This window comes from Panthera uncia (assembly GCF_023721935.1).
Source record: "Panthera uncia isolate 11264 chromosome A3 unlocalized genomic scaffold, Puncia_PCG_1.0 HiC_scaffold_11, whole genome shotgun sequence".
Lineage (NCBI taxonomy): Eukaryota > Metazoa > Chordata > Mammalia > Carnivora > Felidae > Panthera > Panthera uncia.
This window is the reverse complement of record NW_026057578.1, coordinates 51723836-51737504: the sequence shown is the minus strand read 5'-3', so window position 1 is coordinate 51737504 and position 13669 is coordinate 51723836.

Sequence of the window (13669 nt, the reverse complement as noted above, 5' to 3'; positions counted from 1 at the left end):
AATTTAACAACTACATGAGTCTACATCTGACACAATTGCATAGAACAATGGGATTCCAAGAGTTCTCTGGATATCTTAGTATTCCTGTGAGTGCCCAAGCTTTCTGTGACTCTGAATACCATGAGAATTATCTCTGAGGCCATTTTTCTAGTTAATTGATAAGACCCAAAGTATAAGAAAACTTCTATATTAAATGACTGTTGCCCACAGTAGGGCTCTGGATTATACCCAAAGATGTTGGGAAGACTGGAGTGTTTTCTTGCTATATATTTACATTTCAGGAGAAACAAAGCTCAGATCTTGGAAGAGCTAGATCATAAAAGCCAAATTTTGAGTTTTTCTGAATTTTGGAGATTTTATTTAAATACCAAAAAGTTTGGAATTAGAACCCATGCCCATTATCCTTCCAAGGAGACTACAAGGTAAGAGGGACAACTGTGTTCTTCACCTCTATAAGCAAAGAAAAATCATTTGTTTTCATCTCTCATCTGTAGTGTTCACTGCTCAGGAACACTGTGTGCCATACACTGTCATACCTTTCTATGTGTCATGCCCCCTTAACCCAATCTTGTTGCCTATTAAAATAATTATATCTCCTGACTTACTATGATTGAGTACCTCCACTTTGACTCTACTGTTTTGAGGTCCTATCTCCTGTCACCCTGACTGCTATCAATGAGCCCCTGCTACCATTAGCCTTGGCCTACAAAAGAAAACACCACTGAATTTCCATCACTACTGTGTATTCCACTCCAGTAAAGCACACTTCCCAGAATGTTTTAATCCCTTCCTCTACTATCTAATATGGTAATTCTGGTATTTCAACTTCACTGAGCTAGGCCAAAACATTTTTATGTTTCTGGGAACCATTCCAGGAGTGAGTTTATACTATCTCCAGTGGTCCTTGCCAGGATGTTAAATCCTGTACCTCAGGCAAGTGTTCCCATCAAAAAATTTCTCATTTGGAAGAAGCACCAATGATTTAGCATACAAGACACAACCACCCCTTGTCACTGAACACTCAAGTGCTGACAAGATGACCACATGAGTGAAGTGGCCATGGTGGCAGGGATAGAAGTTATAGATGGTACTGGCAACACAGGCTCCTTTTTACCAAGTTGATCTAGATACGGCTACCCCAAGTGTCTAGTCTACAGAAACACTGAGTCCTGATATGGCATCATTTTTTAGCAAACCAATGGGCCATGTGGTGCCAAGTTGATTTTACTGGGTTTCTTCTGCTCTGGAAGAATAAGCAGTTAATTCTGAAAAGGATAGAATATATATATATATATATATATATGTATGTGTGTATATGTATATATATGTATAATATATGTACACATATATATGTATGTGTGTGTATATATATATATATATATATATAGTTTTTTTTCTGGATATTGGCTGACTTTCTTGACAGTGCTCCCATCTAAGAGTTTATAGAGTATCGCTTCTCCAATACTGGATTCCTCATAACTTCACATCAAACCAAGGGACCTACTTATAGCAAAGGACGTGTGCAAAGTAGGCCTATGTCAATGGGATTCTTTGGTCATATTTTGCAACATATTACCCCGAAGTTGCCTGCCTATCAGAGTGTAACAACCTGGTGAAGGTACAGGTGAAACACTGCTTCAGAGGAAAGACTTTATGATAATAGAGTGACATTTTCTAGAATGCAGTATATACCTGGGAATGACCTTTATCTGGTACTGTGTGCCCAGTAGGAAAAATAAATGGGAACCAAGGAAGGGGGAAGCATAACTGAGCCTACTAACCAACACCCCTACTGACCCAATGGGGAATTTGTGCTACCTATCCCTGTGACTGTGAGCTCTGCATAGTTGAAAATCCTGACTCCAAAGGGGAAACACTTCTGCCAATGAAATCAGCAAGAATCCCATTTTATTAAAAGCTACCCCTATCTCCTGGGCACTTCAAGCTCATTAACTGAGGCTCTATCAAGCAAGAAGAAAAGTCACCATCTTAATGGGGATATTGACCCTGATCATCAAAGGGAGCTAGAACTGCTGTTGTCCCCTGAGAGTAGGGAGGAATGCATTTAGCATTCAAGAGATTACTTTGTGCCTTTGTTATTCCATTTCTTACTTGTGAGGATAAAGGGAAAAGTTCAGCAAATATACTTGAAAAGGGGCAAGGTGGCCCACCCTTATATCTCTCAGGGATGAGGCTTGCATGAGTCACCAAGTTTGTCATCAAAACCTCAAACTTGCTAGTGAGGGTAAAGGGAATTTAAGATGGCTAGCAAAGAAAGGAGACCATGAGTCCTGGTCATGGCCCTGAAAGCAGGTACACTGGTAGAGGTTATAGTTGGTATCGTTTTCTTTCCTTTTTCAAGTTTTTCTAGGAAAAGAGATCCACTGGAATCTTGAAAGAGTTGGTTAAAGTTCTGGACCCCTAAAGTAATGTTTGCCTACTCCCTCCTTCCAGGTGGTCCTTTAATCCATGTTGGAACATACTGGTGAAGGATAGTCACCTATTTCTGAGTTAGCTTACTCAAATACTAGAAAGTTCCCCATATTCAACATGTATTCATTTTATTGAGCAAAATCTGCATTTCCCTAGAACTTGAAACAAAATTTTATCTATATGACAAAGTGCAAATTAACCTTTTCCCACAATTTTGATTGAAAAAATATAACATGTAACAGAAGAGTCCCACTCTTGCCACTCAAACATCAAAGATAATGTCATATGGGTAGTAACAATCTGATTAATATGTGAACTTCTGTCACCTTTTGTCCTCATGGGGAAAAAATGTAGCTAAGGTAGTAGAGAGATGATGGACTGTAAGATGGCAATTCAGAAGAAATCTGTCGTATGTTCCATTCAGAAGAAATACAAATTCTAGTCTAATATACTGTAATATAATTTGCCATCTTGAAGAGGCAACAAAAGGAAATTTCTACCAGTCCACAAACAGTCATAAGTTCTCCACATAAGTCCAAAATTCCACCACGTCTGGCCCTGCCCTGTCTTCCTTCTCTTTCTCTCCCAAAACTTCTGGCCAGGATTTCTCTGTGACCCTCTCTTGCTTTTTCTTCCTCCTGGAGGAAGGGATTTACCCATTTTTGTCTTCCTCAGCCCTATATCTTTACTCTGTACTTTGACTAGCAGAACAAAGGCAGTCCTTTTCAAAGCATGAAAAAGTAGGAGCTATGCACACTTCCATTTTTACAAAAATGTATTTTTTCAATATTTGAGCATCAACTCTGCTAATATTTTAAGAGCACAACTTCTTCATGGTTTCTAAAACAATATTTAGGTGTTCACAAAATCTAGAGCTTAATAAAATAAAACAACAGAAAAAAATGAGAATGCTTTTAATTTTACAGGGAAAATCTACTGCCTATCAAAGGCCACTGTCATAATGCACATGGTTATAAGATATCATATTCTGTGGATTAATCTCTCCCTCTTCACTGAAGGAATAGCTTCCATGAGAGCATGAAATGATCCATCCTTTATCTAGAAGTTATTTATCTTGTCTGGCCTTTTGCTTATAGATAGTGGTTGTTGGTTTCAGACATATCTTACAAAGGACTTCAGATAATTCAGGGAAAGTGTCCTAATTTATGATCATTATAAATATGTCAAAAATTGAATTGAATAGAGAGGAAGCAAACCATAGGATTCCCTGCCTTTGCCCTTTGTAGTTCCCTTACTAGAAATATTTCAGCTAATTAGGGGTACCAAAGAAACAAAATTGTACACATATTTCATTCTGGTTTTTCCCCCTTTCTGGTTTTTATTATAGTATGTGAAAAGAAACCAATCCAATACCCTAAAAATATTACTCTGTCAATATTAATCCATTGGTTACACAAATAAAACTTACAGATACTTAGAGAATTATGGAACGCAGATCTTTTTCCTCTGAGAATATTAGTAAATCCACAGGTCAGAAGTATAATTCCAGGTATTACCTAGTACACACATATTATGCTTGGTTTGCCAACAAGAAGGCCCTGAGGTTCTGAAGAGTGTTTCTGAGGTGGAAATAGAATCATTTATTCAATTTTATGAGATAAGGCAACAATTTTATTAGGTACTAGTAGAAATCAAAGATCAAGCAATCATAAAACTTCTCACTGTATTTATTAGGAAGCAGATGATTCATATTTTTAGAAACCACATTCTGATTTCATTTAATAAACCATATTACAAAAAGACTCCAGGACATCACCCAGGTGGCCAAGTAGGAGACCCCAGCCTCCATCTCCCCACAAAGATCAACAATTGGGCAGCTATCTATGAACAAAAACATCCTTGGGAGATCTCAGGAGTCCACTTAAGAAACTTCAGGAACACAGTGGGAAACCCTGAGAATAAGTGCACAAAAAGGTAAGGAAGAACAATTTCATTTTGCTTGCATCATCCCATCCCCCTGAGCAGTGCTCAGACCAGCACTGCTGAGCACCACATGGGAATTCCTCAGCTAGAAAGGACCCCTCAATAGGAAAGACAGACCAAGGTGAGGAAACAGCCTGCCTAGGTTTTAGGGTACCACATGAAGGACTCACTTCAAAGTCACCTCACTCAGACACTTGTAAAGCTAAGATGAACAGAGACAGCTAGGATCAAGGAATAAAAGCAGAGGACACTGGTACCAACCATGCTGAATGACTGAGTTTCCCTGTAACCTGCTCTGCAAAGGACCCCAGCAGCTTTCATCTCTGAAGAAACCCATGACCAGGAAAGCAGCCTTTTTACCAAGTGTTTACCCCATGGGTATTTGTATTCACAGACTCCAGCCACCTGAGTCCCTCCCTACTTGCTTCTACTCCCACCATGACGGAGTCCAGGAGCTGCACCAACTGAGGCCTCTGCAGCTACAACACACCAGCCTTGACCTCTGCATGTGACCCCCCATCTCAATGTATATGCTTAATACTAACCCCTCCAGCTGTGCATTTACAAATCACTAGCCTCTACCATCATGTATGTGTCCATGGAAAGGTCTTACAGACACAGAAGTGAACCCCAAAACCTAGGTTCTAACAGATGCTTGTGGCCCATATCTGGTCCTATCTCCAGTCACCATCTTGCACCACTGGCTCTTTGGCAACTAGCCCACACGGTTGCTTGTAAGCTTGGCTCCATACCTAGCTCCTTTCACTGGCCTGCACCACTGGGTCTGCCTGTAGCAACCCCTTCCAGCTATGCACCTTCATGCCAGTGGCCCAGCTCCCTTCATCACCTTCCACTGTCATACATGCACCCATGAGGAGACTCTGAAGTCCAAGGAATACATGCTGACATGCAGGGTTCCCACAGCTTCCAGCACACCCACACTTGACCCAGACCCTTGCTGATGGCTGTGGCCCCCACTACTGTGTTTGCCATTAACCACTACTACTGCACAGGTATCTCCAGCTGGCCCCCTCAACTAAGTATGTACAGAACACCACCTCTAGTCACCAATGCTGTCTGCCATAGTTCTTAGCCACTGGACTGGAGGTGACACTAAAGATCCCTATAGGCTTTACAGCCACTGTAGACTCTTGCCATGTTCATGAGAACCATTCAGTTGTTGATAGTGTGGATTCCAGAGGCTTGGGCCAAGGAGACATCATGCCACCCCAGACTTAGAGCCACCACATTGCCCTGCACAACTAGACCCAGTGTCACAGTACATTGCAGGATTCTCACACTTACAGGTGAAGAGCTTTCTTTACAGAAGTCAGATCATGAGGTCTGGAAGAGGTAATGACTTCTTCAAATGTGCAGACACCTGAAAAAGGTTATGGGGATCATGAAGAATCAGGGAAACATGACATCAACAAAGGAACACTTTAAACTTCCACGTATGGACCCCAAAGAGATGGAGATACATGAATTGCTTGGCAAAGAATTAAAAATAATTCTTCTGTGGGCGCCTGGGTGGCTCAGTTGGTTAAGCATCCAAATTTTGATTTTGGCTCAGGTCATGATCTCACAGTTGTGAGATCCTCCCCCACTGTGCTTTCTCTCTCAAAAGAAATAAATAAACATTGATAATAATAATAATAATTCTGAAGATGCTCAGAGAGCTACAAGGGAACATAGATAAAGATTTAACAAAATCAGGAAAACAATTTAATGAAGTGATAAGTTCAACAGAAATATAGAAAATATAAAAAAGAACCAAACACAATTTTGGATCTGAAGAATACAATGACTAAAATGAAGAATGTAATATAACGTCAACAACCCACAGCACCAAGCAGAAGAAAGAATTGGTGAGCTCAAAGATAGATCATTTGCAGCTGTCCAGTCAGAGAAGCAAACAGAAAAAAAAAAAGGATGAAAAAGAATGAAGAAAGCCTGTGGCACTTGTTATCGGAAGATAAACAAGAGAAATAAGAGAAAGGATTTACACTAGAGTCCTAAGAGGAGAAGAAAGTAATAAAGAGAAAGTTTACACAAAGAAATAATAGCTGAAAACTTCCCAAACCTAGAGAGAGTTTTGGACATCAAAGTTTAATAAGCTAATAGATCACCCCATAATTTCAATCCAAAATGATTTTTGACAACAAGTATTATAATAAAACTATCTAAAATCAAAGAGCAAAAATAAACTTTATTTATTGTAGTATGGAAGAGAATTAACCACTTAACTCTGATATAAAAGTTAAAATATAAAAGCATTAAAAATAGCGTTGCATTGGAGGAGCCTGGGCAGTTCAGTCATTTGAATAGCAGACTCTTGATTTCAGCTCAGGACATGACCCCAGGGTCATGGGATAAAACCCTGCATCAGGCTGTGCACTGAACATGTAGCCTGCTTAGGATTCTCTCTCTCTCTCTCTCCCCCTACCCCTCTCCTGCACTCATGCTCTCTCTCCCTCTCTAAAATAAATTTTTATAAATGAATATATAAATAAATAAAACTTAAAAGACAAAAATAGCTATGCAATAACTTGTTAAACAATACACAATATAAAGAGATGCAAAATGTTACATCAAAAACATAAAACGGGGACAGGACAATAAGAGTGAAGAGTTTTTTATGCAACCAAATTTAAGTTGTTAATTAAATACACTGTTATATTAGTAAGGTGTGCCAAGTAAGCCTCAGGGTAACCACAAAACAAAAACCCATAGTAAATATGTACAAGATAAAGAGAAGGTAATCAAAGTATATGACTACAGAAAATCAAAAATTCGTAAAGGAAGACAGCCAGACAGATAAAAAAGAACAAAGAAACTATAAGACAGGGAAAAAAATTAACAAAATAGTAACAGTAAGTCTTTACCTATCAGTAATTACATCAAGTGTGAATGGATTAATTCTTTAATCAGAATTTTCTAACACAGAGTGGTAAAATGGATAAAAAACACCCACAAGACTTGACTATATGTTGTCCACAAAAGACTCACTTCAGCTTCAAGAATATACATAGGCTCAAAGAAAAAGGATGGAAAAAGATGGAAACCAAAAGAAAGCCAGGGGAACTACATTTATAGCAGAAGAAATATACATTAAGTCAAAACTGTAAGAAGAGACAAAGAAAGTCATTAGATAATGATAAAGTGGTCAATTCTTCAAGAACTATATATATATATGTATACATATATATATATATATATGCACACACACACATATATCTCCAAAATAAGAGCATCTAAATATATTAAGTGAATACTAATAGACCTGAAGAGAGTAATAAATGATAATACAATAGTAGGCAATTTCAAAATTTTAAAAAATTTTTTTAATGTTTATTTATTTTTGAGACAGACAGAGAGAGACAGAGTGAAACAGAGTATGAACAGGGGAGGGTCAGAGAGAAGGAGACACAGAATCTGAAGCAGGCTACAGGCTCTAAGCTGTCAGGACAGAGCCCGACACAGGGCTTGAACTCATGGACTGTGAGATCATGACCTGAGCTGAAGTCAGATGCTTAACTGACTGAGCCACCCAGGCACCCCAGTAGTAGGCAATTTCAATACCCCACCTTGAACAATAGATAGGTCATCCAGATAGAAAACCAAAAAGGAAACAATGGATTTGATGTGTAATATACTCCAAAGGAAAATAACAGACCGAATAGAGCCTAACTAACAGAACCTAACAAAACATCCCATCCCATGAAAGAATACAGGCATACCTTGTTTTATTGTACTTCACAGATACTGTGAAATCTGAAAAATGAAGGTTTTTGGCAACACTGCATTTAGCAAATTCATCAGCACCGTTTTTGCAACAGCATTTTCTGACTTCATTTCTATGTGTCTCATTTTGGCAATTCTCACAATGTTTCAAACATTTTCATCATTATTATATTTGTTATGATGATCTGTGATCAGTGATTACAACTTGTTGAAAGTTCAGATAATGGTGAGCATTCTTTAGCAATAATGTTTTTTTTTTAATTAAAGTACATACATTGTTTTTTTTTTTTTTAAACATAATGCTGCTGCACACTTAATAGACCACAGTATAGTAGTAATTTTACATGCACTGGAAATCAAAAAAAAATTCACTTGACTTGCTTTATTGCAATATTCACTTTATTGTGGTGGTCTAGAACCAAACCCTTAATATCTCCTAGGTGTGTCTGTACATAATCTTCTCAAGGCAGAGGGAACATGTTCCAGGATAGATCATATGTTAGTTCACTTAAAATGTCTTAGCAAATTTAAGAAGATTGAAATCATATGAACTAACTTTTCTGACCACAATGACATGACACTGGCAATCAGTGACAAGAAGAAAAGCTGAAAAATACCTAAGTATGTGATTAAACAGTATACTACTAAACAACCAGTGGATCAAAGATGAAATCAAAAGAGAAATTCAAAAAGTAGTTTGAGACAAATGAAATGTCTGGGATGCAACAAAAGCAGTTCTGGTTTTCTCTGAGGGGGCAGCAGGCAGAGGAAGAGGGAGAGAGAGAATCTTAAGCAGGCTCTACATCAAGAGGAGAGCCCAATGTGAGGCTTCATCTCACAACCATAAGATCATGACCAGAGCTGAAATCAAGAGTTGGACACTTACCTGACTGAGCCACCCAGGCACCCCAGCAAAAGCAGTTCTAATATAGAAGTTCATAATGATAAATGCCTACTTCAAGAAACAAGAGAAATCTCAAATAAATAACCTAACCTTACACCTCAAGGAACTACAGAAAGAAAAATAAAACCCAAAGTTAGTGGAAGAAAAGAAATAACAAAGATAAGAGTGAAAATAAGTGAAATAGAGACTAAAAAGACAATAGAAAAGATCAATGAAACTAAGAGTTGGGTTTTTTAATTTTTTCAGCTTTTTTTGATAATATAAAAAAAATTGACAAAGTTTTATTAGACTCAGCAAGAAAAAAAAAGATAAAGGATTTAAATATAAAAAAATAAGAAATGAAAGAGGAGATTTCAAAACTGAAAGCACAGAAATGCAGATCGCAAGAGACAACTATAAACAATTATATACCCACAAATTAGACAATCTAAAATAAATGGATAAAATACTAGCATCATAAAACCTACCATGACTTAATCATGAATAAATAGAAATCTGAACAGACCAATTACATGTAAGGTGATTAAATCAGCAGTCAAAAACCTTCAAACAAACAAAAGCACAGGACCAGATGGCTTCACTAGTGAGGTCTATTAATCATTCAAAAAATAATTCATACCAGTCCTACTCAAACTCTTGCAAAAATAAAAGAGGTGTAAACACTTCCAAACACGTTTTATGAGGCCAGCATTACCCTGGATACCAAAAGTAGACAAGGATGTGTCAAGAAAAGAAAGTTACAGATCAATATGCCTGATTTACATAAATGCCAAAATCCTCAACAAAATATAAGAAAAATTAATTCAATAATACATTTAAATAATCACATACCATTATCAGTTGTGTTTGAGATACAAGGATGGTTCAATATTTGCAAATAAATTATAAGGAAACACCATAATAAAATGGAGGATAATAGTAATATGATCACCACAATTGATACAGAAAAAGCATTTGACAAAATTCATGATAAAACTTGCAACTAAGTGTAGAGGGAATACATCCCAAAATAATAAAGACCATATATGACAAGGCCACACCTGAAGCTGAAACTTTTTCTCAAAGATCAAAACAATAAAAGGATGCCCACTCTCACCACTTTTATTCAACAGAGTATTGGAAGTCCTAACCAGAGACATTAGGCAAGAAAAAAATAAATAAAATGCATCCAAATCAGAAAAGAATGATTAAAATGTCACCATTTGCAGAATGACACAATATTATATATACAAACCCCTAAAGACTCCATCAAAAAACTGTTAGAACTAATAAATGAATTCAGTAAAGTTGTAAGATACAAAATCAACCTACAAAATTCTGTTACATTTATATACACTAATAATGCTCTATCAGAGAGAGGAAATATAAATCAACCTCATTTACAATTGCATCAAAAAAAAAACACAAACAAACAAAATACCTAGCAATAAATTTAATCAAGGGGGTGAAACACCTGTACATTTAAAACTATAAGACACTGATGAAAGAAATTGAGGAAGACACAAATAAATGAAAAAATATTCCATGCTCATGGACTGGAAGAATTTATATTGTTTAAATGTACATACTAATCAAAGCAATCTACAGATTCAGTGCTATCTCTATCAAAGTCCCAATGGCATTTTTCTCAGAAACAGAACAAAAAATCCTAAAATTTGTATAGAACCGCAGAAATTCCTAAATAGCTAAGGCCATCTTGAGAAAGAAAAACAAAGCTGGAGACATCACATTGTCTTATTTCAAACTATATCACAGATCTATAGTAATCAAAATTGTGTGGTATTGGGGCACCTGGGTGATTCAGTTGGTTAAGTGCTCAACTCTTTATTTCAGCTCAAGTCATGATCTCAGTTTGTGGGATCCATCCATGCATCAGGCTCTGCACTGACACTGTGGAGCCTGCCTGGGATTCTCTCTTTCCCTCTCTTTCTCTGCCCTTTCCCTGCTCGTGCTCATGCATTCTCTCTCCCCTTCTCTAGATAGGTACATGATAGATAGATGATAGATAGATGATAGATAATAATAATAATAATAATAATGATAGGTAGATATATGATAGATAGATGATAGATAGATAGATGATAGACAGACACATAGATCAATAGAATAGAGAGTCCAGAAACAAGCCCATACAAATATGGCCAATTATATTTGACAAAGCAGCCCAGAATATCCAATTGGAAAAGACAGTCTTTTCAACAAATGGTGCTGGGAAAACTAGCAGTTACATGGAAAAAAAATGAAACTTGATCACTCTTATATCACACACAAAAACTAACTCAAAATAGGGGATGCCTGTGTGGCTCAATTGATTAAACTTCTGCTTTGACTCAAGTCATAATCTGGTGGTTTGTTAGTTCAAGCCCCATGTTAGGCTCTGTGCTGACAGCTCAAAGCCTGGAGCCTGCTTCAGATTCTGTGTCTCCCTCTCTCTCTGCCCCTCCCCTGTTCTCTCTTTCTCTCTCTCTCTCAAAAATAAATAAACATTGAAAAATTTAAAAAAAAAAACCTCAAAATATATTGAAACTTGAACATAAATACCTGAAACCACAAAACTTCTAGAAGAAATCATAGGCGTTTACCTCCTCAGTATTGATCTTAGTAATGATTTTTGGGATATGACACCAAAACCAAAAGGAACAAAAACAAAATTAACAAATGGATCTACATCAAACTAAAAAAGCTTCTGCATTGGAATGGAAACCATGAACAAAATGAAAAGACAACCTACTGAATGGGACAAAATATTTGAGGTTAATACCCAAAGTACTCAAAGAGTTCATACAACTCAATAGCAAGACAAAAACAAAAAACCCAATGTGATTTAAAAATGGCTAGAGGAGGGGCGCCTGGGTGGCTCAGTCGGTTAAGCGTCCGACTTCGGCTCAGGTCATGATCTCGCGGTATGTGAGTTCGAGCCCCGCGTCGGGCTCTGTGCTGACTGCTCAGAGCCTGGAGCCTGTTTCAGATTCTGTGTCTCCCTCTCTCTCTGACCCTCCCCCATTCATGCTCTGTCTCTCTCTGTCTCAAAAATAAATAAACGTTAAAAAAAATTTTTTTTAAATAAAAAAAAAAATGGCTAGAGGATCTGAATAGACATTTTTCTAAAGATGGCAGATGACCAAGAATTACATTACAAGATGTGCAACACCCCTAATCACCACTGAAAAGCAAATAAAAATCACAATGAGGGGCTCATGGGTGCCTCAGTTGGTTAAGTGTCTGACTTGATTTCAGCTCAGGTCATGATCTCACAGTTCATGGGATCCATCTTTGTGTTGGGTTCTGCACTGACAGCACAGAGCCTGCTTGGGATTCTTTCTCTCTCCCTCTCTCTCTGCCCCTCCCCTGCCCACACACTCTGTTTCTCTCTCAAAATAAATAAATAAACTTTAAAAAAATCACAATGAGATTTTATCTCATTCCTGATAGAATGGCTTCTCACATATATGGACTCTAAAACAATAAGGAAAAAATCAAGCTCATTGATACAAAGAAAAGACTGGTGATTGCCAGAGTCTGAGAGGAGGGGGATAAGTGGAATAGGTGAAGGTTTTGAAAAGGCACAGACTTCCAGATATAAAATAAGTCATTCACCAAGATACAATGTACAGCTTGGTAACTCTAGTTAATAATACTGTGTTGTTGGGGCCATCTGAAGTTCCCTTGTCTCTCAAACAAAGCAGTGTTGAGGCTATAGGACTTTGAACTCCAAGAGTTCAGGTGGCAAAGAGACACAGAAACTTTCAGGGACCCACCAGGACAACCTAACAGGCCACACGTGCATGATTGTGAGCTTGGAGAGATAAAAATAATGGAGGGGAGTGATCCCCTTCTGCGGAGAGACAAAGGGAAGAGAAAGAGAAGCCGGGGAAGCATAGCACTGTATCTGGACAAGAGGGAAAAAAAACACAGAGCAGGATGGAGAAAGATCCAATCTCTAACTGTTGGCTTTCCCTGGACTGGGGCCAGCTGCCCGGATCGCACACCTGGGGAGGAGGGCAGCCAGCCTTGGGCTTGGTAACTAGCTCAGAGGCGCAGTCTACAGAGGGAGAAAGCAATTCCCTCCCTGGAGTGCTGTGGGAAGAAGGTATATATCCACTCAAGAAGTGACACTTCCCTGAAACTGGGTGGACTAAGTGGGAACCTTAATGTCATCGGGGTTTAAGTCCCAGCAGAGAGGCATAGGAGTCAGCGGAGTGGGACAAACCATGTGCTTAGCACTGTGTGGTGGCAGAGCAGCTCTTCCCTGGAACCAGGATGCACAGAGCAGGAATCTTTAAGACATTGGGGTTTAAATCCAAGCTGAGTGCCAGGGAGGCCCAGGAGTTGGCAAAGTGGGACAAACCGCCTCACTGGCACCTGTGGCACAGTGAAAACAGCTTGAACAGAGTGGTTTGGGACACCTGGCCCATGGAAGGGTGACTGTGGTGTCACCATTTTTCTCCCCAACACCAGCGAGGTGGAGCTTCAGGGAATGGACAGAGGTCCCACAGTGGAGGCGGACCCACCTGCACCAAACTACTCCCCTCCATGCCTGGTAATTGCAAATCTACCAGAATGGGATTGACACTGATGAACCAGACAACCCCTCCTCCAGACCAGCTCAGTTGCATTGCCTGATTTAATTCTCTGACAATCCTT